General features: G+C 36.6%; 1 protein-coding gene across 2 annotated transcripts in view; it reads right to left on the reverse strand.

Annotated features, from left to right (window-relative positions):
• FHIT (fragile histidine triad diadenosine triphosphatase) overlaps nt 1–27,704 on the reverse strand; it is a 1,432,969-nt gene that overhangs the window by 1,145,630 nt on the left and 259,635 nt on the right. For both annotated transcript variants that reach the window (XM_047778411.1, XM_047778405.1), the window contains exon 3: nt 8,650–8,718. The gene's annotated coding sequence lies outside the window, so the exon portion shown is untranslated. The remainder of the gene's footprint in view (nt 1–8,649; nt 8,719–27,704) is intronic.

Here is a 27,704-nt window from a genome sequence, read left to right on the forward strand (position 1 = left end):
TGTATGTACATTAGGTCCCTCTTTTCATTTCTGCTTGCTCTTGCTCTGTGTCTCTTTCTCCCTCTGTAGTTAAGTTTGTCAGATATGTATTTAGCCTTTCAAGGAATCATATTTTGCTTCATTTTTCTTCTCTGCTATTTGTTGTATTCTATTTCATTTGTTTTTTTAATGTTTTGTATTATCTTTTCCCTTTGCTTTATTTTTGTTTACTATGCTATTATATTTATAATTTTTTTGTTTGCAGGTTTACTCACTTATAATCAGTCCTTCTTTATTTGTTTGTTTTCAGGGGGTGGCTATGCCCACAGCATATGGAAGTTCCTGGACCAGGGATCAAATCCATGCCACAGCAGTAACCTGAGCCACAGCAGTGACAATTCTGGATCCTTAACCTGCCAAGATATCAGGGAACTCCCCTCTTTCATTTCTAATATATACATTTGTACCCAGAAGTTTTCCTTTATGTACCACTTTAACTATATCTGACAAGATTTAAAATAATGTATCTATTAATTTCTATCATTATTATTCACTGACTCAAGATTTACAAGTATAATCTTTAATTTCCAAATGGATAGAGTTTTTGATTTCTAGCTGTTTTGGCCTCCTGATTTTTTTCCTCTGAAATAAGAATGTAGACAATGTAATTTTTGTTCATCAGTGGTAAGGTTTTCTATGTGTTTATATTTTCTGGTAGCAGAGTTCAGAGTTCTATGCATGTCTATTTGATCAAGATAATCAGCTATGTTATTTAAATCTTTCTTTATCCTTTATAATTCTTAAGAATTTACTTGATTTTTCAGTGTCTGAGAGAAAAACATTTAAAATTTCCAGTTATGATTACCTATGTTCTCATTACCTCATGGTAATATTGTCAATTTTTACTTTATATGCTTTTGAAATGATGATACCAGTTAATGTACGTTCAGGATTAATACATCTTCTTAGTGAACTGTTCTTTTATCATTAAATAATAAATTTATTTATGTGTAACAATATTTTTAAAGTACATTTTGTCTGATATTAATATAGTGTTGCCAGACTTCTTTTGAAAGGTACTTGCATGGTATTTTATGTCGATTTCCATCTACTTTCTTTCAATATTTCCATTCTTAATAGGGGTGTCCCTTACAGTTTGTAAGGAGACTATTACTGTTTCTTCTTCCTTATACAACTTAAAAATCTTTGTCTATTGACACACAGAGTGAATCATCCTTGTATTTGTTGTGATTCCTGGTATATTTGCTTGCATTTCAACCATGAGATTGATCTATAATTTCCCAAAAGTCTGAGATTATCCACATGCACCGAATGCTACACAGCATGGAAGGCCTGACTGTATCTAGCTTAGGGTCCTAGTTTAGCTATTCTCCATGAGTCACTTAGACACATTAGCAAACTATATTCTCTCAAAGTTACGAGGTAATTGATCCTTACACAAGTAAGACACAAAAATTTCCAAATTAAGGTGGTCAGTCTGCTACTCTATTTCTTTACCTATAACATGAGTATAAAAGAATCAGTTAGTCATCTAGCTCTCACACTGCCTTACTTCCCTTACCCTCCTTATTTTTTTTATTTCTATATGATGTAGCTAGCTTCCACCTTGTCTTCTCCTTTTCTACTTATCTTCTTTCGTATCTTACTCTCTCAGCATCTCTTACTCAGACAACAGCATTAGTATCCTTTCTTTCTCTGCCTTCATCTTACTACATTCCGCTCCAATTTACCTTGTTAAATGAAGATCTTACATTATTAATGAAGGAATTTAATTATTACCCTGCAGGTCAGTCTCTCTCAAACTGAAATTCAAAGACATAGTCCCATAGCTCCAAACATTTTTTTAATGTGTGGTTTTATCAAATTAACATTCAAAAAATCTAAATGACAACCTGATAATTGAGCTGTGCTTTCCAATAGCAGTGCCTGAATTTGTCTATTTTCCCCCCATTGACTCTGTTCTGTTCTCAGTGTCACTGCCACCAAACAATCACCAAAAGTGACAGCTTCTAACTTTCATTGTGTCAGTAAGCACATCTGACTGTTAGATTGGCATGTCCTAATGCTAAAATTGTCCCATGTCTGCCATTGTGCTCTTTAGTGGAGATGATGTGCAATTGAAAGATACTGTCATCGAATAAAGCTTTAATTTATTAAGTTACTTAATTAATGGAGACTTTAATATGACATCATAAAAACTCATAGTGCAGCAGAGTAATGGTCTATTTTAATTGTTATGGGCTAATGAGAAAAGAACAAAGGCAGAATTAATATGTCAATGATGTGTTTGTATCAAATGAGAGCCAAATGGTATTATGGGAAACTCTATAAAAGGTTTCTCCATCTTCAAATAGAGAAAAGTGGTAAGAGAATTGAGTCATCATGTGCCTCAGAATAGTAAAGCCATGGCAAATAAAAAGAGCCATGGCCAAGTAGTCACTATACTTCATTCAATATTCATTTATCAAAAATGCATTAACTGCTTAATCAATAAATATTGAGTGCTAAATACTGTTCAAGGCCCTGAAGATACAGATGCAAAACAAGCATGTAAAATCCCTACCTTTGTAAAAGTTATATACAGACAATGAATAAATTAGCATGAATTTGTAAAATAATGTCAGGCAGTGATAAGTCCTATGAAGAAAAATTAACCATGGTAAGGAGTTAGAGAATGACAGGAGGGAGGACAACTATTGTAAGTAGAGAGGTCAAGGAAGGATTCTTTAAGGAGGTGACATTTGAGTGTGAAGAGAAGGCAAGGCATAGCCATGCCTGGGGGAAAAGACTTCCAGACAGAAGTAACAGCAAATACAAAGATGTTGAGGTGGGAACAAGCTTGACATACATGAAGAACAGCAAGAAAACTAGTGTGACCAGACCACAGGGACAAAATAAGAGAGTGATAGGAGACATGGTGAGAAAGAAAAGCATGAGCCCAATCTTGAAGGGACTTGAGGTTACAGCAAATAGATGGAATTTATTCTGAAGATGATGGGGAGCTACAGCAGAGTTCTCTACAGTTCGTGTAGGGTACCTGAAAGGGAGACCAGAGCAGTGGGTATAGAAACAAGGCTAGTGTAGATTTAATGGGGGAGATGAGGCATTTCCTCTCATGATTTCTACTTCCCCAACAAAATATGAAGTGAGGACATCAGCTGAGAGGGAGAACTGGGGATAGGAGCTGGAGGTTTGAGGTAGAGGTGAAGGTGGCCAATATCTAAATTAGGCCAATTAATAAAATTGTCTCAGAGAGTAGAAGTATTAGATAAATGATGATGGACTGCCAAACAGAGCAGAGGATATACTTGAAATTAGTGGACACAAACTCAAAGTAGTGCCATTAAGTAAAGTTTTGTGTTCCTGTCCATCTGAACTCAGGTCCAAAGCAGGCAGAGAGCTATGAGAGGGTCAGAGATGTGCCAAGTAAACTTGACAAAGATAAACAAGCAAAGGAGGGACTGACCATAGTACCTAAGCTGCATAAGGAGGGAAGCGAGGGTGTGAGAGGGAGAATGACTACAGGCAGACCTCATTTTAGAGCACTTTGCTTTATGTACATTGAAGACCTTGTGCTTTTTATAAATTGAAGGTCTGTGGCAATCCTGTATCAAGCAAGTTTATCAGTGCCATTTTTCCAACAGCTCTTACTTACATCATGTCTCTGTGTCACATTTTGTTAATTTTCATAACATTTCCAATATTTTCATTATTAGCACTGTGATCAGTGATCCTGATATTACTATTGCAATTGTTTTGTGGCACCACAACCTGCACCCACAAAAATAGCACTTAATTGACAAATGCTGTGTGTTCTGACTGCTCCATTGACCAGCAATTCCCCAGTGTCTCCCCCTCTCCTCAGTCCTCCCTATTCCCTGAGACACAGCAATATTGAAATTAGGCCAGTTAATAACCCCACAGTGGCCTCTAAGTGTTCAAATGAAAGGAAGAGTTGCACATCTCTCACTTAAGCAAAAGCTAGAAATGATTAGGCTTAGTGAGGAAGTCTGTTCCTCTATAAGGGGAAGAACAAAACCTAAGCCAGGCTAAAAGCTAGGCTTCTTGTGCCAAATGGTTAGACAAGTTGTGAATTCAAAGGAAAACTTCTTGAAAGATATTAGAAGTACTACTTCAGTGAATATATGAATGCTAAGAAAGCAAAATAGCCTTATTGCTGGTAAAGAGAAAGTTTTAGTAGTCTGGATAGAAGATCAAACCTGCCACAACACTCCCTTAAGCCAAAGCCTAATCCAGAGCAAGTCTCTAACTCTCAGTTCTCTGAAGGTTGAGAGAAGTGAGGAAGCTACAAAAGAAAAGTTTGAAGCTAGCAGAGGTTGGTTCATGAAGTTTAAGGAAAGATGCAGGCTCAGACATACATATGGCTGAGAAACACATGAAAAGATGTTCAACATCACTCATTATTAGAGAGATGCAAATCAAAACCACTCTGAGGTACCACCTTATACCAGCCAGAATGGCCACCATCCTAAAGTCTACAAACAAGAAGTGCTGGAGAGGGTGTGGAGAAAAAGGAACACTAGTACACTGTTGGTGGGATTGTAATTTGGTGCAACCACTGTGGAAAACAGTATGGAGATTCCTCAGAAAACTAAACATAGAACTACCATTTGATCCAGCAATCCCACTCCTGGGCATCTATCCAGAGAAAACCATGACTCGCAAAGACACATGTACTCCAATGTTCATTGCAGCACTATTTACACTAGCCAAGACATGGAAACAACCTAAATGTCCATTGACAGAGGAGTGGATCAAGAAGATGTGGTACATATACACAATGGAATATTACTCAGCCATTAAAAAGAATGAAACACCAGCATTTTTTGCAACATGGATGGGCCTAGAAACTATCGTGCTAAGTGAAGTCAGCTATACAATGAGACACCAATATCCAATGCTTTCACTGACATGTGGAATCTGAAAAAAGGACAGACTGAACTTTGCAGAACAGATGCTGAGTCACAGACATTGAAAAACTTATGGTCTCTGGAAGAGACAGTTTGTGGGGTGGGGAGATGTGCCTGGGCTGTGGGATGGAAATCCTCTGAAATCAGATTGTTATGATCATTATACAACTACAGATGTGATAAATTCATTTGAGTAATAAAAAATTTAAAAAAAAAAGAAAAAAAAAGAAGCAGGCTCCACAACATAAAAGTGCAAGGTGAAACAACACATGTTGATATAGAAGCAGCAGAAAATTATACAGAAGATCTTGTTAGAATAAATCATGAAGGTGGCTACATGAAACAAAAGATTTTCAACATCTTTATATTGAAAGACGATGTCATCTAGGACTTTCATAGTGGAGAGAAAAAGTCAATGCCTGGCTTCAAAGCTTCAAAAGAAAGGCTGAATTTCTTGTTAGGGCCTAATGATATTGCTGACTTTAAATTGAAGCCAGTGCTCACATACCATTCCAGAAGTCCCGAGGCCTTTAAGAATTATACTAAATCTACACTGCTTGTGCTCTATAAAGGGAACAAAGGCTGGGTGATAGCACATACTGAATATTTTAAGCCCACTGTGGAGACCTACTACTAAAAAAAAAAAAAAAATTTCAGAGTTCCCTGGTGGCCTAATGGTTAAGGAAATGGCTTTGTCACTACTGTGGCAAGTGTCACTGCTATGGCCAGGGTTTGATCCCTGGCCCAAGAACTTCCACATGCTGCAGTTGCTACCAAAAAAGAAAAAAAGATTCCTTTCAAAATATTACTGCTTATTAGCAATACATCTAGTCACCCAGAGCTCTGATGGAGACATACAGGAGATAAATGTTAGTTTCATACCTGCTAGCATAAATTCTGTTCTGTAGCCCATGGATCGAGGAGTCATTTTGATCCATGGGCTTATTATTTAAGAAATACATTACATGAAGCTGTAGCTGGCATAGATAATGGATCCCTCTGATGGTTCTGGGCAGGGTAAATTGAAAAGGATTCACAATTCTAGATGCCAATAAGGAGATTTGTGATTTGTGGGAAGAGGTCAAAATATCACCATTAAGGAGAGTTTGGAAGAAATCAAGTCCAACTGTCCTGAATGACTTTAAGAGGTTCAAGACTTTCAGTGGAGCAAGTAACTGTAGATATGGCAGAAATAGCAAGAGAACTAGAATTAGAAGTGGAGCCTAAACAGAATTGCTGCATGATCGAACTTTAACAGATAAGGAGTTGCTTCTTATGGATGAGCAAAGAAAGTGGTTTCTTGAAATGGAACCTACTCCCGGTGATGACGTTGTGAAGATCGTTGAAATGACAACAAAGGATTTTGAGTATTACAACAGCTTAGGTGATAAAGCAGCATCAAGGTTTGAGAGGACTGACTCCAATCTTGAAATAAGTTCTACTGTAGGTAAAATGCTATCAAATAGCATTGCATGCTACAGAGAAAGTGTTTGTGAAAGGAAGAGGCAATTAATGCAGCAAACTTCACTGTTGCCTTATTTTAAGAAATTGCCACAGCCACCCTAACTTTAGCAACCCACCCCAATCAGTCAGCACCCATTGAAATGGAGGCAAAACCCTCCACCAGCAAAAAGATGACAACTCACTGAAGGCTCAGATGATGATTAGCATTTTTGAACAATTAAGTCTCTCTAATTAAGGTGTGTACATTGTTTTTTGAAGGTCAGCACAGTGTTTCCTAAAAAGGGCACTATGACAACCAGGGTAAAATAATTCTTCATTGCATAGAGACTGTCTCATGTGCTGAATAATACTTAGCATCCTTAGCACCTGACCTCCAAAGGGTGGTAGCACTCCTTACATTTATAAATGCTCCTTAGGAGAGTAGTACTTCCTAGGGTGAGAGACACTAGCCTAGGGTATGATCATGAAGGAAAGAGACATTTGCAGTGAGAATTTCAAAGAACTGAGAGGTCAGATATGAATATTCTATGTGGATATTCTTACCTAGAGTGATGGCAGGAGAGTGATGGGCACAAAGACAGTGAGCTAAGGAGTAAAATCTTCAATAAATACAGAGGAGCAGGCAGAAGAATAAGTTCATATTACATGTTTTAAAAGTGCTTCTGTATAGAGAAATGAAGCTATCTAGAAGTGACAATGATGAAAGAGGACACTAACTCCACTCCAGATACTGAGAAAAAATACCCATCAGCTGAGAGTGTGACAGAGAAGCCGAGTATCAGAGCAGCACTGTCCAACAGAACTTCCTGTGATGATGGCGATGTTGTGTAACTACAGTGTCCAATAAGATAGCGGATAGCCATATGCGCCTATCAGGCCCTTGTGTGGCTTGACTTGAGGCCAGCATGACTGAAGAACTGAATTTTTCACTTTGTTTAATTTAAATTAATTTGGGGAGTTCCCACTGTGGCTCAATGGAAATGAATCAGACTGGTAACTATGAGGACGTGAGTTCCATCCCCACTCATTCAGTGGATTAAGGATCCAGCATTGCTGTGAGCTGTGGTGTAGGTTGCAGACATGGCTCGTATCCCACGTTGCTGTGGCTGTGGTGTAGGCTGGCAGCTGTAGCTCCAATTCGACCCCTAGCCAGGGAATTTCACATGCCATGGGTGTGGCCCTAAAAAGCAAAATAAATAAAGAAATTAATTAATTAATTAATTTGGACATAAATAGAGACATGTGATTGGTGGTTCCCATATTACATGCACGGGAAGAGCATTTAGAAATGAATTTAAAGAAAGAAGTTCTTCTTTATAGCCCAATCTTGAGGGAAAGGGGCAAAGGTGGGTATAAGTCTAGGTAAGTTGGTGGTTCTGGAGAACAAAGGTGAGAGAAGTAATGCTTAAAAGCATCAGCAATTTCAGTAAGCAAGATCCCAAAACTTAATTTTAGTTCATTTCAGGCTTGTTTTAGACCACCTTCTGTACCATATTGTTATAAGTATTCCTTCTCATGAGAAGCACATGGTATTAAAAGACTGTGACACTAGTCTGTTTTTCTGGGACCTCAGCACCCCTTCCTCAAAGACTGGCTTTCTATCTCTAACAAAGAAAGGAAAAAAAGCATTATTTCTGAACATTCGCTGTTAAAAGACGCTGTTGTTTGGAAACCATTTCTCGCTTTTTTGTGTTTCTGGAAAAGAATATAAAGAAATGTGTTCTTTGTTATTCAAAATGAGGTAAACGTATTCTGACTGGCTGTAACCATAGGCCTATGATTTTTACCTTCACAAAATAATAATAATAAAAAAAAAGGTATGGAGTTCCCATTGTGGCTCAGTGGTTAACGAATCCAACTAGGAACCATGAGGTTGCAGGTTCAATCCCTGGCCTTGTTCAGTGGGTTAGGGATCCAGTGTTGCCGTGAGCTGTGGTGTAGGTCACAGACGTGGCTTGGATCTTGCATTGCTATAGCTCTGGTGTAGGCCTGTGGCTACAGCTCTGATTAGACCCCAGCCTGGAAACCTCCATATGCCGCTGGAGCAGCCCTTGAAAAGACAGACAAAAAGGAAAAAAAAAAAAAAAAGTCATGTAGCCCCATGTCCACTCTACCACACACATGCAGACACTTCTAGAATGGCTTTATGGCCATGCCCTTAGAGGCTCAGCTGCAAACTTAACAGCAAGAACTCTGTCAGTATGTCCTCATCAACCAAATGAGTAATGCCAGCAGGGGGCCCAGAACCACTCACCCAATGGAAGAATTTTGGGTTTCCCAGGAGATGGGCAGACTGCAGGTAATAGCTGGATATTTCTGGATGCTGCATTGGATTGGGAATAAAAGAACAGTTAAACACTTCTGATTAGTTTATGTCTGTCAGTGTTCTCAATTTCCATTTAATTGCAATCAAAATATCAAAATATTCTCTGTCCCCAGAGAGGGGTGTGTCCCTAGTTTAATAAACCATAAAATACATAATTAAGAAACAACTTCTGTAGGGCTAATGAGCACAGTATTATAACTGGTCAGATTCTCTGGTGAGAAAAGTTAATTTCTCTGAGTCCTATGGCAGAATCCTTCCCTTAAGTGTCCTCACCTAGACCAGATGCCAGTGCATGTCTACTCTTGCCTCCATATCTTGCAGGCTGAGGGTCTTCTATATCGACCATGCTCCTGAACTCTAGGGATTGGCCAGAGTCAAGAGAAAAGATCAAAAAAAGGACGAGCCAATAGTTAGCCACAATGTCAGCAAGATGTATTCTATCAGCCTGGATCCACTTTGGGTCCAAATTTAAGTTCCTCTTGTAATGAATTCCATAGTTTGTAGTATTTGAGCCAGAGTTAAACTAAGAAGCCACAATGTCAGCAAGATGTATTCTATCAGCCTGGATCCACTTTGGGTCAAATTTAAGTTCCTCTTGTAATGAATTCCATAGTTTGTAGTATTTGAGCCAGAGTTAAACTAAGAAGCTATTCTTGCTTTCTCCTTTGTTTTCCCTTGATGGGATTTTTATTGACATGGAAACCAAAAAGTACCCTGGTGCTAGACCACCCCAGTGAACTATTCTATTCTTTAGCCACTGCCGAAGATTGTCATCTTGTGACTTAATGTTATTGGGAAAAATAAGATTCAAAGTAGAATAGAAGTAGGAGAATGGAATGCTTAAAGTCCATCTCAGCTACTGAGAAGAGACCTTGCAAGTCACAGTGAAGAGCGGCAGAAACTAAATTATTAATTCCCATTGCCTCTCTCTGTGCACAAGCCCCCTTTGGTGGAGGAACTATAGGTAATAAAGTCGTTATAATTAACAATAACCAAAATTTTAAAAAAAGGAAAGAAAAAAGGTAATCCATAACAAGACAATCAGCCCCTGTAGAAAGGAGTCAATGTAGTGATTAGCAAATATGAGCTACAACTGGAAAACCACTTACAGATGAAGCAGTCTGATGAATGATTTACCAAAAGGTCAGCACTGCTCTTTTATCCTCACCACCCATCAGTTTCCATTGCCCTCAATTTGTCTGGCACAAAACAGAAAGTGGGCCATGAAATATTCACATAAAAAATTAACCTTATTTTGCAACATCAAAAGAAGAAATATATAGTTGGGTATAGTCTAAGCATATGGGCCAGCTTCTCAGTTAGAATTCCTCATATACATTATAAAAAATGTTGACATTTAAAACACTGTTATAAAAGGTAATGTACTGAGCAAGTACCAGAACTCTCTCCTCTATGCTCAGCTTTGCTAATCCACTGTTAGTTCTCAAACAAGGGAAGGCACTATCAATCCCCCTCAAAGACCATAGCAACAATGGCAGGATAGGATTTAGTGTCAGCATTTCCCCTATTACTCTCTTGAAAGCCAACTTCTCTGTAGCTTCTGCTTCTATCTGGTGTGGATGCCAGGCTTTCAACCTCAACATGCCTACTATACATTCTGACAAATGAGCAGTTAGATAAACTACCTTCACACTCCCATTTGACAATCTTTGTACAAAAAGGAACACAATACCAGATGAAAATATATTTTCAGGCTGGAGGGATTTTGAAAATTAACATCTACAAACTGCCAGATCCAACCTAACCAGAGTTACAAATGTCATTAAGCCATTTTAACTGTATAGATTAAATGATTACTTCAGAACATAGATCACTTCCCTCCTCCCTATCCCATCTCTGAATTTACCAACTGCCTCTCTGATTTCCTAAAATCATTAGGATATTTTGCATCTTGTAGTTATAATCTAGTTTATCTGATTTATTGAAGAATTCCTCTCCCCAGACTTTGTTTAAAAAGATTACATAGGAGTTCCCATTGTGGCTCAGGGGGTTAAGAACCCAACTAGTATCCACGAGGATGCAGGTTTGATCCCTGGCCTCCCTCAGTGGGTTAAAGATCTAGCATTGCCACGAGCTTCAGTGTAGGTCACAGATGGCTCTTGGATCTGGTGTGGCTGTGGTGTAGGCTGGCAGCTGCAGCTCTGATTCAACCCTGATCCTGAGAACTTCCATTTGCCATGGTGTGGCCCTAAAAAGACAGAAAAAAAGCCCCCATAAATATCTGGTTATTGATTTATATCGTTGTTACTTACAGATTTTTAAAAAAGGAGGGGGAGAATCAATTGTTACTTGAGGATTTGGGGGAAAAAAGAGACTCAAAATGAAAGAAAAAAGGTCAAAAAGTTTTCTGAAAAAGATATTGCTACAACCATGTTCATCACCCCATTTTTCTTTTATAAAACTAAATCTTAAAAATCCTAAATTTGAAACAAAAGAAGACTGTTCAAATTAACTACAGTATGGTTAAAAGTGGAATACTATGCAGATACTGAAAAGTTATGTGGTATAAAATTATATAACATGAAGAAGTAGTCATGGTATTATTAAAGGGGACATATTGAAAAAACAATAAGATATAGTATTATCACATTTACTGACAATGGTTTTATTTGCATAAGATTTAAAGCTTTACAAACACAGAGTGGCTAACCCACTCTCTGTTCACAATTCCTCTACTCCAGCACCTTTTAAGGCTAGCAGTGGTTCTATAAAATGAGATATAAACTGAAGTCTGCTTGCTGGCACTTTTTTTTGTCCTGATTAGAAGGGGACAGATAGGGACTTCTCTTTGTGTTGTCTCTACCAAACTAAATTTGCTGGTCAATCCACAATCACAGACTATCATCTCAGCCAATCAATAGTGGGGGGAAAGAAGACAAAATCTTGCAATCAGCTATTAGATATCACAAGAAAAAAAGCTACAACTTAATCTATTTATTCATATTTTAACCATTTGTTTTATTGTCCACATGGATAAAATCAAAGAATAGTCCCCAGGAATCTATGGAGTTTTACTGAAATGAAGTTAAGGTTTTGGGTTGTGCGGAGAAAAATAACTACCATTCTAAGACCAGGGCAATCACATTGTCTCTCAATTGAAAAATACAGGCTAGTCATCTTGAAAGCTGAAAGTTCACTCTCCATATACCTTGATAATGGGAATAAATATAGGCATGTATTTCAGCCATTTAGGGACCAAATAAATAAGGGGTAATATAATATGCATAAGTGACAGAAATGTCAATACTATGTGGATTTACACATATCTCTTACTAGAGTAGCTATTGTTTTATATTGTGGCAATTTGTTTTTAAGTCCGATCTCCCCACTACACTATAAGCTCCATTTAAACAAGAATAATTCTTTGCTACCCAAATCTTCTCCCTTCCAAGGGCTCAGAACCAAACTTAAGACTCCAACTACCCATGCCTATAAAACATGACAGCAATTTTGACTCCTTCATTCTAAGCCATCTTACTTTTTTAAAAAAGAAACAACTTTTTAACAGTTCCAAAATATTCTGAAGGAAGGGGGAAAAATCACACATTAAATTCTATCAAGTAACATTTACCTCCTCAAGCCCTGACTAATCAGAAATGACTGGACTTGGCAGCTCCTTTTATCATTTGGTCTAAAAGCTAAATTCAGCTCCTATTGTGCCAAGTGGAAAATGCCAACATCCCTTCCCACCTCATACAACATCACATCGCACCAGGCACTCTAGCGTCTGACGATCTGGTCTGACCACTCCCCATCAGATCAGAAAGAAATTATAAGCCAAATTTACAGGGTCCGAGTAGCCCCATTCCAGGAGAGCAATGGTGAAATTAGAAGAGAATAGAAGGGTGCCGGATTTATTACTATTGATTCCCTGCTGGCAATTTCATGGAAAGATATCCACCGCAGTAATATAAAGAGCATCTGGCTTGTTTCCAACTCTTTTGTCTTCAAGTTCTTTCTTTAAAAAAATCAACCAAGAAGGGTAAGAAACTAGAAATTGGTAGATAGGGCCCAAGTTTCTATCCGGAATAAGAAGCCTTCTCACTATACCCTAATTTGCATATTTGCTTCTACAGAGTTCAATACATTTATTTATTGAGCCTTACCACTGCCATCCTGGTAACCCAGAGAAGAAGCCAATCTATAATGACTCAAACTACATTTCACAATATACTCCAAAGGACACATGATGTCATTTGCTAAAACTACTCAATCCAGATGGAAAGCATTCTGACCTATACATAATTGATTGACCTTTGCTATGATTTCCTGGTTATTTATATACTATCATATGCATGAATGTATATCAGTGGTATTTACACTTGGCAGCTACTTTGGAGAATGCATTATTCAATTGGGATTTGAAGCTTTTTACAACCATTTCCTGACCAAATATGCATAAATGAAAGACAACAAAAGATGTTATTTTAAAAATAACATTTAATAGACTCTGGAAAGTCTAAGGAAGCTTCATCACTCTAATTGTTTTACATTACAGTGGACAAAATCTATCTATGTAGAGATGAGTATTAAACCCTGACTCAGAGAATGTTAAAGGGTGTTTTACCAACTTTCCAGTTTGGGGCTCAATAACCGTAGTAAAATATGCTTGACTAAAGGAGTACAGTATTTCAGATACTGTGAGAAAAGCAACCTGTGCTTAAGGTAGTTAGAGACGATAATAAATGACCAGAAAAGAGCACAATGATGCAATGCTCTTTGACTTTGTAATTTAATTATGAATTTTGTTTTCCAAAAGGGGTAAGCTACAAATTAAGTAATAATCAGATGATTAAGATAGTTTTAAGATAATCATAGAAAAAGAGGCTAAAGGACACATTAGATTAGAGAGAGAAAATGTGTAGCAGGTATGTCCTCACTCCCATTTTGCATAATCAGGGCAGACATCAATAAATGATCCCTGAATTCTTCACCAAAGAGCCCTGACATAGTCTCAAAACACTTGTCTGATAGTATCCCTGGAAAATATTACCCCCGACGATGGACTTGGAACATGAAGTGAAATATATTTGCCATTGCCTAACTAAATAATCACACCATTAATTTCAGATCCCAATACATATTAAATACCAAAAACAGTGATGCCATTATGAAATACTCCTAACTCAGTACTCCTTAGTTTGCTTGTCTAAAATAAATGTCCACTGATCTGAAGGTAGATTCATTGGCACATATTGCTATTGCGTCTTAATAATATAATTAAATAGAGAAGTTGTATCTTACAAATTGATTCCATCCCTTGTTCTCCAAGACCCCAAGATCTGATATAAAACTAAACAATTTTTTAAGCCAAAATTTTAAAGCAATTCTTTGAATCCTAGGAAAACATGAAATCAAATGTGGCAGTTTTCTCTAAGTCATGTAGGCTGGCGTGTTTCTAGGGTAAATAAAAAGCAAAGAAGGGGTCTAAACAGAATAAGATGGAAATGCTTGTATGTTCACAGAAGAATATTATGGAGTAATGAAAAGGAATGACCTACAATCATATGCACCTATAAGGATAAATCTTAGAAACAAAAGAATCAAGTTGAAATAGCATATGTCAAAGACTACAAACCACAGTGCTTTCCAACTGATGTGCTTCAGTGATGAGGTTTACAAAGGTCCTCATGTACTAATGCCCTTAGTTCTGGGAGTGAATAGCAGCTGGAGGGGCCAGTCTTTTGGTGGGACATAGACATACACAGACATTTATCCCAAGGCATTAAAAAGTATTTTCAAGTTCAGTGTATGCCAAGATGTGAAAAGTTAGGAAGCACTGACATATGATATAAAACCATTTTTATTAGGCTCAAAAACTAAAATATCTCAAACACACACACACACACGTGGCAAAATTATTTTATATGATTAAAAAAAAGCAAAGGAAGGATGAGTGGAAATGCATCCAGTATATCCATCCCTTCAATACAATGGCTACTGTTGAAATGGAAATGCAGGGGATGAGATATGGGGAAGGAACACATGAGTAACTTAAGAGTTCTTAAATTGGTTGGTGGGTTCATGGGTGTTTAGTTTATTATGCTACAAATATATTGTTTCGTAACTATAAACATCATATAATGCTTTTTAAAAACCTCAAAATTAAGAAACCAGGCAACTTTCTAGCTTATTCAGAATCAGTTCTTCACAGTGGAATCTCAAACAACTCAATGATAGTTAGAACTTCTCAAAGAAGACTTAAACCTAGAGGTTTCTAATGGTCAAAACCCTATGCAGTGATAACAAGATTTTGTTCTGCTAATTCAGCATAGTCCAGATGTTTCTAATGGTCAACTAGAACACCATACTCAATGTTTATAAGATTTTTTTCTAATCCAAATATTCATGAGCAATTACTGGACACCTGAAATTCCATTTCTCCACTCAAATAAAAATATCATAAACACCATGTACAAGCCTCTTAATTAGGATTAATTTAATTACAAAACCCAAAACTTCACTTGAAGAGTTCAAATAAAATGGAGGTCTTCATGACAAGTTAGAGATATACCACATCATACAGGACAAAAGTATAGCCAGAGCCAGAAAGAGAGGAGTCATTCAGATCCAATATTAACACACTTATACTCTCTCTGGGGTGACAGGGTCTTGTTTCTTTACTTCTTTATAGAACATTAACCCTACTGCCTCTACCTTTGGATGTGCATTCTCTGCTTTAGCATTAGCATGACCAAATATTTGTATTTCTCTGCAGGTTATGTGGAAACCAAGCAGTGTCTTGTGCACCACTTAAAAATGACCAGAAGAAAAAAATCTGATTAACCCAAACAAGGTCCAGTTCAGTCTACACCTGGTCTAATCAGCCACAACTATACAAAGAGGTTACCAATTCAAACACCTACAGGGGCCAAGCAAGTAATTAAAGATGTGAAGCTGACTAGGTGTGAAACAAGGAGTTGGGAGTAAAGGGCTTACAATAAGCAGAGCTCCTGCTGCTTCTCAACTTTGGCTCTGTGATAGTAGAAATCCAGATTTCCACTTAAATTTCCTGATTTTTAAAAAACCTATCTACAAGCCATAATAGGCCATGGACCTCTGCTGTCAATGTCCTACAAAGAATGAACTGTGGATATGCCAGATTCAGAGGGTCACGCTGGGCAAACACGACTGTAGGTGCCAGCCCTTTGGGTGAATGGCCAGTTCTCAAAGAAGGGGTCATAGGTCAGGAAGTCCCTCCAACAAAGCTGGGATTACACACTACTCTTACATATGCCCTCTCACCCACAAAACACACCGCTAAACTTCTAAAAGTATCTGTCCAAGGAGTTCCTGTTGTGGCTAAGTGGTTAACGAATCTGAATAGGAACCATGAGGTTGCAGGTTCGATCCCTGGCCTTACTCAGTGGGATAAGGATCTGGCGTTGCTGTGAGCTGTGGTGTAGGATGCAGACACAACTCAGATCTGACATTGCTGCGGCTCTAGTGTAGGCTGTCGGCTACAGCTCCATTAGACCTCTAGCCTGGGAACATCCATATGCCGTGGGAACGGCCCTAGAAAAAGGCAAAAAGACAAACAAAACAAAACATTAAAAATTGAAAAATAAAAATATCTGTTCAAGATCAGATACTGGACTGGGTAGAGATAGTTTTAATGTGGTTCTGTTTGGGTTAACAGAAAAAGCAGTGAAGTACAAAGAAATCGCAAAGCAAACTAGAGCCAGAAAAAGAGAGCATCATATCCTTCTTTTCTATCCACAGAGAGCCAAACATGCTGCCATAAAAAGACTACTCACTACAAAGCAATTACAGATTCCTTTTTCAATTAACTAAGGGTGACACAGGTGCTCTTGTCTCAATTTCTTCATCATACCAAAACTGTTATACACAGAAGCCTCAGCTAAGATATGACTTTTTTCTAGGAAGCCCAGCCTCAGTCCCTGATCTTGGGTGAAACAAGTCCCCCCTGAGGTGTTCCCACAGCACTTTGCCCTATCTGTGCCCCACTCCCACAAAGGCACCTGACCAGTACTTTCCATGATTAGCTATTTGTCTCTGCATTTAGTGAGTTTCTCTTTTTAAAATTAAGAATAATTGATTACATTAGTTCCAACATAGTGATTCAATAGCTTTATATGTTACAAAATGATCACCGCAATAAGTCTAGTTACAATCTGTCACCATACGAAGATATTACAATCTTATTGACTATATTCCCCAGGCTGTATGTTGTGACTCATTTATTTATTTTGTAACTGGAAGTTTGTACGTCTTAATCTTCTTCACCTATTTCACTCATCCCCCCATTACCTTCCCCTCTGGCAACAACCTGTTCTCTGTATCTGTGAGTCTGTTTCTGTTTTGTTATATTTCTTCATTTGCTTTGTTTTTGGATTCCGCATATAAGTGAAATCATATATTTGTATTTTTCTGACTCATTTCACTTAGCATAATGCTCTATCCATGTTGTTGCAAATGGCAAGATTTCATTCCTTTTTATGGCTGAGTTAATTGTGTGTGTGTGTGTCTGTCTGTCTATCTTTGTGTCTGTCTATCTTTGTATCATTATCTTCTTTATCCATTTACCAATCATTGGACACTTAAGTTGCTTCCATATCTTGACTTTTATAAATAATGCTTCAGTGAACATAGGGGTGCATATATCTTTTCAAATTACTGTTTGCTTTTGTTTTCTGCAGAATACCCATAAGTAAAATTGCTGGATTTTTGTGGAGGTTTTTTTTTTTTTTAATTTTTTGAGGAGCCTCCATACTGTTTTCCATAGTAGCTATACCTATTTACATTCCCCTAGGTGGCGTCTTCAAAGCCAGGATAATGTTTAGTCCTTTATGGCCCAGTGCCTATTTATTGAGTAAATACAGTCAGGCACATTGAAATGTTTCTATTTTTAGCAGTTAATTCAGAAAAAAAAAAAACTTGAGTTTAGACTTGATTCTTCCCTATTCTTTTTTATGAACTTAAACATTTTCCAATAAAAACACTTTTATTCAAACAAGAAGTACATATATCATGTTGGATCACTACAACTCAAAATCACATAGTTGTGGGGCTTTTTGGAATATGTAGTCATACTTAGGCTAAAAATCCTTAAAGGCACCTTCTGTCAGCTTGTAGATATGCATATATTTTTTTCCCCACTATACCTATATTGACATAGATATAAATACAACTGGTGTAGAAGAAGAGAGCATGGTAAAATTCTCTGCCTAAGGACATAAAATCCACACATTTAAACTTATGAGAAATTTGGAGAAGTACAGAATATGCTTGTCCTGCAAGACTTATGTTCCATTCTAAAGAAATGAGTCTTGGCAAACTTCCCTAGTACCAAGAAATGTTTAGCAGGAATTAATTTTTAAATGAAATAAGCTAAAAATGAAATAGATGTAGTATTATTTATAGATAAGTCCTATTCTTCAGTAATTACTGAAGGTGACACTGGCATGTTTTGTCATTGGTAATTGGACTAAGTTTGACCAAATGTCTCCCTTTCTCATGAAAAATAGACAGTGTTCTGATTTTTACTGCTGTTCCAGGTCTGGTGGTGCTTTATCATGTGCAATTTGGTAGCCTCAATAATGTGCGGGGAAAAGAGCATAATTTCAAAGCAGTAAGTATATCTGCAACAGAAAGAAGGTTAAGTGAGGTTCGTGTCTCTAGACACTTGACCCTAAGTTAGGACAAATTAACATTAAAAGACAATGTTTTATCTTGAAGCGGGGGAAGGGAGTCTTAACTTCTCATTCTAGCTAGACAGAAGTATTTGACTAATGTCTTCTTTGGGAAGAATTATTTAGCAGTAAAATTACAATTAGCGTCATGAGGACAGATAAAGCAAACCGAAGGACAAAAGGATAAGTGAAGAAACGTATAGTAGCATTTGCCAAGAAAAATTCCATACCGATGAAAGTACCAAATGAAAGGGATACTGGGTTATACTAAGTTGAACACATTTCTTTACTCCAGGAATTGTCAGTCTCTAATATTGACAATAGCCTTCATAAATTTTCAGGAGAGGGATAAAGTATACAGAATTTGCCATGCTTATTGTCTCCATAAAGGCTTTCTACATACAACTGCTCTTGAGAACAGCAGTATTATCAGATAAATCTAGGTAACAACTTTAACTCTATCATTTAGTAACTGTATTTCCATCCATGTGCAAGCTTCTCAACTCTGAGCATTAGTTCCTTCACTTGAAACTTCAGTCCTTTAATTTAGATTTCATCAGAACTTCTGCCCTTGACTTCCCTTTGAAGTTATTTCCTATAATTAGTAACAGGTATCTTCAGCTGCAGCAATTATCTCCTACTCAATTTATAAAATTACAGACATTCTTTTACGTATTCAACAAACAGTGATTAAGCATTTGGCATATGCCAGGTGGAGTTGGTAACCGGACATCAGCATACACAGTTTCTGAATTCACAGAGCTGAGAGAAACACTGATGAAATTTTAACACAGGTTAGTAGTAGTTACCCAGAGAGACCATAACAAGGTGCCTAAATGGTAAAAAAGAAAACAATGGAGTTGAAAACCTGAGGAGAGGGATAACTCAGTGGAGATGAAGGAAACAAAATTCCAAAGTCCAAGGGAACAGGAATGTGCAAAGACCCTGTGGCAGGAGGGCAGAGAGTGATTTTGAGGAGAAGGGGCAGTGTAGCTGGAATTAAGAGAGCTAAGGGAGAAAAATATGAAAAGAATCAAGAGAGATAGAGGTTATGTTAGGTTTCTGAATGGTGGAAACGGTTGGATAACCAAACTAACATTTTGGAAATCTCCTCAGGCTCTATTTGGAAAATGGATTAGAGAGGTATGAGAGTAGATGCTGGACAATCAGTCAAGAAGCTACTGCACTGATGATGATACTTTACGATGGAAACGGTAAATATAGTAGAATTACAACAAATTCGAGAGATACTTAGGATTAGTAATGAATTAGGTAAGGGTGTTGGGTTCATTTTACACAGTAAAGTCCCAAGCTGCAGTATTTGATCTGGTATATAAAATGTACTTCCCAGTTAGCTGATGCTCTTTTCTATATTCTGGGAGACTTATCTCAATTAACATAATACTTCTCTTTCAAAAACTGTCATGATTCTTAGTCATATTTCACAATGATCAGTGTTTGATGTTTATGCCTTACAGATTTAGTGGAACCAAAAGCTTTAAAATATGTTTATGTTAAGTATATAATATGTTTTTGTAAAACTACATTATCATTATTCTTAGCTTAATATGTTGTAAATTGCATTGCTCACCTCTTCATCTATTTTCCATCAGCACTGATATGTGTACTACTTGTTCCTGCCTATGATTCACTCAAGATGAGAACAAATTTATTTTTGCGAGAAAATGTATGAGTGTTGCTCTGAGAACAAAGGAACAGTACTGTTACCCCATACTGTGGTTATCATTCCTTCCCCAAAGGGCTGCTTAATCTTTTCAATAAGCAAATAGAACATGGTAAAATAATAAACATTATGAATACTTAAGAGTTTAACGGGTTGATTGTCTATTTGTTGAATGTGACAGGAAGGATAAACTTGTTCTCAATATACACACTTGAAATTTGAAAGACTTAGACACAAATTTGATGACTCTTTGAAAACAATATTAATAAGTATATTAAACACATAAATAAAAATGTTTATGGCAGTTACTTCAGAAGAACAGTTTTAGGATGCAAGTATAGGGGATTTTGCCTATTACTTTACATGCTCGAGTTTTAAGAGCAGGTATTACTTTGTAACCAAAATAGAAAAAAAAAGCAAATACAAAAAAACAAGATAAATAAAATAATGTCACTGGTAATGTCAGGATAGTGAGAGCATTTATCATAGGAACTAAATGCATTATGCTAGGCTTTGATTATATACAATTATTTTTCAAGGTCCATGATATGAGTAACCCATGGCATATACCTACGCACTGACTATTGACATTGAAAACAGCTCAGTTGAAAGTTCTCCTGTCATGGCTCAGTGGAAACCAATCTGACTAGCATCCATTAGGACGCAGGTTCAAACCCTGGCCTTTTTCTCAGCGTTTAAAGATCCAGCATTGCTGTGAGCTGTGGTGTAGGCCAGCGGCTAAAGCTCTGATTGGACCCCTGGCCTGGGAACCTCCATATGCCGTGAGTGCAGGCCTAAAAAGACAAAAAAAAAAGTGAGGGGCTCAGTTGTATTTGAATCCCATTTACACAAAGGAGAACTAAACTTATTAAACTCCCATTAACATTTTAAACTGAATTATATGTAAATAAAAGTAAGTTGTTACAATGTGCATGGGGGGTATTATTTATGTCTGGTCAACTAAAATTATTAGCAAAAGATCTGGTGAACACGATATTTGTAAACAGAAAAAACTTTTAAAGTGTAAAAATCTACACCCAAACTGACTGATTCAACTTGTTGACAACAGCATTTCCATTTGAGCCTCATATATTCCCTACTTGTAGACTGTGACCACTTCAAGAGAAAAAGTAATCACATTTTAGACAACCCAGTCATGAGGTTTCCTAAACTGGCCATGCATAAGAATCACTTCTGTGGCTTATTAAAAATATAGATTCTTGCCCATTCCAAGATTATGAAGATATTCTATTTTTCTTATGTTATTGAACTTGCAAGAGTCTCCAACACAATGATGACTAAAAGTGGAAATAAAAGATATTTTTACCTGATTTACAATCTCAACAAGAAAGCTTTCAATGTTTCAACGATAAGTAGTCTGAGGTTTTCCGTAGCTTTTTTGTAGGTATCATTTATCAGACTAAGGAAGTACTGCTCTATTTCCATTTTGCTAATTTTTATCATAAATTAGTGCTAAATTCTACCAAAAGGGTTTTTTCCCCTCATCTATTGAGATGATGATATGATTATCCCACAGTTTTTTAACCCTTAATATTTTGTCTTTAAACAATTATGTTTTTTATTATTTCACTTTTTTCACCATTCAGCCTACTATGCATTCTTTAAGTGGTTATGCTGAAAACTAAAATATGTTCCCTTGACTTATTAAAAGATACCATAAATACTATTTTATCACTTCCTGAATAAGGACTTTACATCATTTTAACTTCATTTACCCCATACCCCACTGCAACCTTATGTGTTATTGTTGCTTTTTATTGTAATTCTACATATAATTTATTTCTCAAGTTTTTTTAAATAGACAATTCCAACATACAGAAAAATAGAATTAATAATGTAATGAAACCTTCATACTCACAACTTTGTTTAAAGTTCATTAGCTCATGGCCAGTCTTACTCTATCTCTATTTCCACCCACTTTTCCCTCAACCATATTATTTTAAAGAAAATCTAAAACATCATATATCTCCTATAACTATTTGTTGCCAAATACTATAAAGGGAGTATCTCTAAAAGATAAGTATGTTTGTTTAAACCATAACCGTAATACATAACCATTAGTCATAAAATGTTGAACAGTAATGCCAGAATGCCATCAGATAATCAGTAAATATTCAAATTTCCAAATGTTTTAACTATTTTTACAGTTATTTTACTTTATTTTATTTTATTTTATTTTATTTTTTTCCACTGTACAGCATGGGGACCCAGTTACATATACATGTATACATAATTTTTGCTCCCATTGCCATGCTGCAATGTAGGTATCTAGACATAGTTCTCAGTGCTACACAGCAGGATCTCATTATAAATCCATTCCAAGAGCAATAGTTTGCATCCGTTAACCCCAAGCCCCCAATCCCTCCCACTCCCTCCCCCTCTCCCTGGGCAACCACAAGTCTATTCTCTAAGTCCCTGATTTTCTTTTCTGTGCAAAGGTTCATTTCTGCTGAATATTAGATACCAGATATGAGTGATATCATATGGTATTTGTCTTTCTTTCTGACTTATTTCATTCAGTATGAGAGTCTCTAGTTCCATCCATGTTGCTGCAAATGGCATTATTTTGTTCCTTTTTATGGCTGAGTAGTATTCCATTGTGTGTATATACCGCATCTTCCTAATCCAATCATCTGTCAATGGACATTTGGGTTGTTTCCATGTCTTGGCTATTGCGAAGAGTGCTTCAACGAACATGCAGGTGCGTGTGTCTTTTTTAAGGAAAGTTTTGTCTGGATATATGCCCAGGAGTGGGATTGTTGGATCATATGGTAGTTCTATGTATAGATTTCTAAGGTATCTCCAAACTGTTCTCCATAGTGGCTGTACCAGCTCATATTCCCACCAACAGTGCAGGAGGGTTCCCTTTTCTCCACACCCCCTCCAGCATTTGTTATTTGTGGACTTATTAAGGATGGCCATTCTTACTGGTGTGAGGTGGTATCTCATAGTAGTTTTGATTTGCATTTCTCTAGTAATCAGGGATGTTGAGCATTTTTTTCATGTGCTTGTTGGCCATCTGTATATCTTCCTTGGAGAACAGTCCATTCAGGTCTTTTGTCCATTTTTCCATTGGGTGATTGGCTTTTTTGCTGTTGGGTTGTTTTTACAGTTATTTTAAAATCAAGATCCAAATAAGCTCTGTACCCTGTGACTGGATGATATTATTTTTAAATTTATTTTACCTATAAATCCCTCTAAATCATTTTTTCCCCCTTGCTACTTATTCATCAGAGAAACTGGCTTGTTGGACTGAGGTTTGCCAATGTCTGATTTTTTTTTCCTATGGTATTATGTTAAATAAAATTCCCTTTATCTGTAAGCTATATTTGTTGGTAGTTAAATCTAAAGGTATAACCAGATTCAGGTTCATTTTTTGTTGCTTTGTTTTTGGCAAGACTACCTCATGGCTGATGGTGTGTGTTCCTCCTTCAGCAAGCACACCTGCTGAATACAATGTCTAGTTGTATTTTTGTAATATTCATATTCATTAATATTCAATTTCTGGATCCATCAATTCACTGAAATTAAAAAATAAGAATATTCTTTTTTTATTTATCTAGCTGTAATATTACTACCAAGAGAAAACCCCCTCATCTATGTTAACTTAGTAGTACAAGAAATGAAGAATAAATGTTTAATTCTTTAAATTTTATACTAGTTTTAAAAATAATAAATTGATGCACTAACATACTTATATGATAACCAATTATTAGCATTATTATTAACATTTGAACTCAGGGATTTAAAATATTTAATTCCAATCACTGCAGTTCCTATTTCAATAGATGCTTAAGTTGTCCCATCTTTGCTTATAGGGAGTTAAACTCCACTAGACATTTTTTTTTGTTTGTTCCAAATAGCCTACTTGCATTTATATTTATTTATATATTTGTCCTTTTTGGTGTTTTTTATGCCTTCCTGTATTTGCATGTTTTCACCTGAGAACATTTCTCTTCTGGCTGTAGAGCTCCCTTTAACAATTTCAATATAGATACTTTGGTAATTAATTCTTTTCATTTTAAATTTTTTAAAAATATCTTTTTTAAAGGATATGTTCACTGGGTATAGAATTTGACATTGACAGTTATTTTCTTTGGCTCTTTAATTATATCATTCCATTGTTCCTTAGTGTCCATTATTTCTGTTTAAAAAACAGTTATAAAAGTCTAATTGGTGTTCCTTTGAAAATGTGTCTTTGTTCCCTTTAGATGCTTTTAGGATTTGCTATTTGTCTTTGGCTTTTCAGTAGTTTTACTATAAAATACCTATATTTTAATAATTTTTCTTTGCTCATAGTTTCTTGAATCTCTGGCTTGACATTGTTTATTGATTTTGGAAATTTTTCTTTTTTTCCTTTTTTTGGCCAACCCACTGCATATGGAGTTCCCAGGCCATGGATCAGATCCAACAGACAATTTCAGACCTACACCAAAGCCACAACAATGCCAGATCCTTTAACTCATTGTGCCTGACCAGGGATCAAACCTGCGTCCTAGTGCTTCAGAGATGCTGCTGATCCTATTGCAGCACAGTGAACTCCAGTTTAGGAAAACTCTTGACCAAATATCGGTTCTGCTCCTATTTTCTTTCTAATCTCCTCCTGGGCCTCCAATGACCAGGCCTAGACCTTTACATTATTCAGTATGTCTCTTAGAGAATTTTCTTTATTTTTACATTCTTTTTTTCCACTCTGTGCTTTAATCTGAGTATTTTCTACTGACCTTGGGATCTTCCAAGTCACTAATTCTCTCTTCTGATGTATGTAATACATTGTTAAATATATCTACTGAATTCTTAATTTCAATTACTATAATTTTAAGTTTGAAGTTATCTCTGTGATTCCTCTTTTTTGTTTGTTTTTTGTTTTTGCTTTTCACAGACACACCTACAGCCTATGGAAGTTCCCGGGCTAGGGGCTGAACTGGAGCTGCAGCTGCCACAGCCACAACAATGCCAGATCTGAGCTGCATCTGTGACCTACGCCACAGTTCACAGTAACGCCAGATTCTTAACCCACCAAGCAAGGCCAGGGATTGAACCTGCATCCTCATAGATACTAGCCAAATTCTTAATCAGCTGGGCCACAACAGGAACTCCTGTGCTTCCTTTTATAGATTCCAGGTCTCTGGTGAAATTTTATCTTTTGTTGAGTATATTCATCAGTTATTTGGAAGTCTGTGTCTGATAATTCCAATATCTGAATCATTTCAATATCTATTAATTTGGGATATTTTTCTCTCTTGATCTTTAGTCATTTATTCTTATTTCCTGGCATGCCTACTAATTTTTTAATGAATGACAGATATATTGTTTATAGAAAATTGTACAAGTTTGAACAATGTTACCTTCCTCCAAAGATGATTTGATTTTCTGACAGGCAGAGTACAGACAGATTATCTTGATTCAATTGTGGCTGGTCTCTTTCTAGTTCACTTTTATCCTAGGATGCAGTTATTCAAGAGACTCAATTAAAAGCTTTGAGTGTTTACCATGGTCCTGTCTCCTCTATGCCAAAATCTCTGATTTACCTTTTAGTCTCTAATCAGATGTTTTCATTTTTTTTTTTTTTTGGTTTTACCCTAGGAGTACATAACAAGGTCTTGAGGGAAAATTCTATGCAACATTTTGAATTCACTTCTCTCTGCCTCCTTTCCTCTGGGATCTTGGCTCCTCAACCCTGAACTCCATGGATCAAGAAAAAATTAAGTTATTTCCCTTTTAGAAAACAAAAATTCAAGTTATATTCCTTATTGATGTGTTCATGCTTTTATTTTCCCTAATTTTTAAAAATATTTTTAAAAGCCTATCACACTCCCATTATTTCAATATAAATACAGAGAAACATGGAGAAATAGAAAGCAATGAAGTATTAACCTTCACTAGGTAATCAACCCTGAGATAATGTCAGGAAATCTGGAGCTTTCTCAAGTAGGAATATGTAAGAGTAGAGAATGAAGATGTGTTATTTATCACAGACAATACTCAGCACAATTTTATTGCTCCTTGGGGAATCCGAAGCTTTTAAAGGTGCCATTATTATTTGGAAGCCCTCCAGAGAGCACTAAGCATTAAAAATAGCACCTGTACTCTGCTAAGTCAAATCATCTGTTTATAACCCAGAGTGTGAAAATCATCTAATAAAATATTATGGACACGTGGTAAAAATCATGCACACAATTCATATGCTCAGAGAAGTTAAAGGAAATGCCCATGCCTGGCTTAATACATATTTTTTAATGGATAACTTATGAATAGATACATATAACATCGCTTTTTTAAAGTTAAAGACACTGAAGTTTTTTTAATAGTCAAATTAAGACCTCAGTAGTAGCATCTTCCGTTTTTTCCTTGACTCATTCTATATAAATATTTGCCTTCGTAATAATGGTCCATGTTTTCCATTGAAGAGCCTGCTCCTCCTCCAGACATTGGAAGATAGATATAGGAACAAGACCCAGACCTGATCAGTCCCCATTCTGTCTCACTGGCCATAGTTACTGGTTCAGCCATAAGCATGTGATCCGTTACTCTGATTAAACTTAGTACTTGGATTTATAAAAACTACTGAAAAGAGAAACTCCACTCAGATTGCTAAACTAGTAGAATGAAAGGTCCAGTGTGGGTCATCATCACATCAAGAGGGCCTTCCTAAGAGTATAGCAAAAGCTCCTAGGACTTCTCAGTTATATGAGTCAGCAAATGCCCTTATTGCTTAAGATAGGTCAGAAAGACTGGGTTTCAGACCAGCAACCAGGAGTACATACCAACATAGCCTACACCCAAAAAGTACATAGCAGCAACAACATCTGTCCCCAAGAGTGATTAATCCTCAGGTCAAAGACAAAACTCTTGCTGCTAACTGAAATGATGTAGTAGCATTAGGAACACTCCTCGGGTACATGGTAAAATTTACTCTAGTCCACTGATAATGTTTTTGCTTTCTATCACCATTTACATTACACCCAAGATATGAGACCTGAAAATGTATCATTAATATCAAATAATGCAGCTCAATTTTTGACGCTTCAAGGATAATCCTTGGCATTTCAGCCTGTTCCTCATAGATGCTTAGTTATTTGGCATTTGGAACAAGTTATTAAAAGGTTCTAAGAAGGGGAAACTTTGTGTTATTTATTTATTTATTTATTTATTTATTTATTTATTTATTTTTGGTTTGTTTTCTTTTGGCTGCGCATTCAGCATGTGGAAGTTCCCAGGACAGGAATCAAATCTGCAACACAGCAGCAACCCAAGCAACTGAAGTGACAATGACAGATTCTTAACCTGCTGTGCTACAGGATAACACCCTATTTTCATTTTTCAAGTGCTATCTACAGCTCTGAATTAGTACTATTGTTGTTGGTGGTAGCCATAAGTAATATGGCTAGGAGGAAGCCTGCAAAATAAGAATTTCTCCTGTAATCTTATTGTCTTTTAAATGGGCACAGCTTCAAGCATGTGCATATACTGGAGCTTATAATTTCTACTCAAGGCATTTAATTACAAGTACAATAAAATCTCTAAGACCAGAATTTTAAATATTAACTTAATAACCTTTATGCACCTAATTTCCAAATGATACTTTTCCTCTCTAGAGAGGC

The sequence above is a fragment of the Phacochoerus africanus genome, chromosome 1, assembly GCF_016906955.1.
Source record: "Phacochoerus africanus isolate WHEZ1 chromosome 1, ROS_Pafr_v1, whole genome shotgun sequence".
Taxonomy (NCBI): domain Eukaryota; kingdom Metazoa; phylum Chordata; class Mammalia; order Artiodactyla; family Suidae; genus Phacochoerus; species Phacochoerus africanus.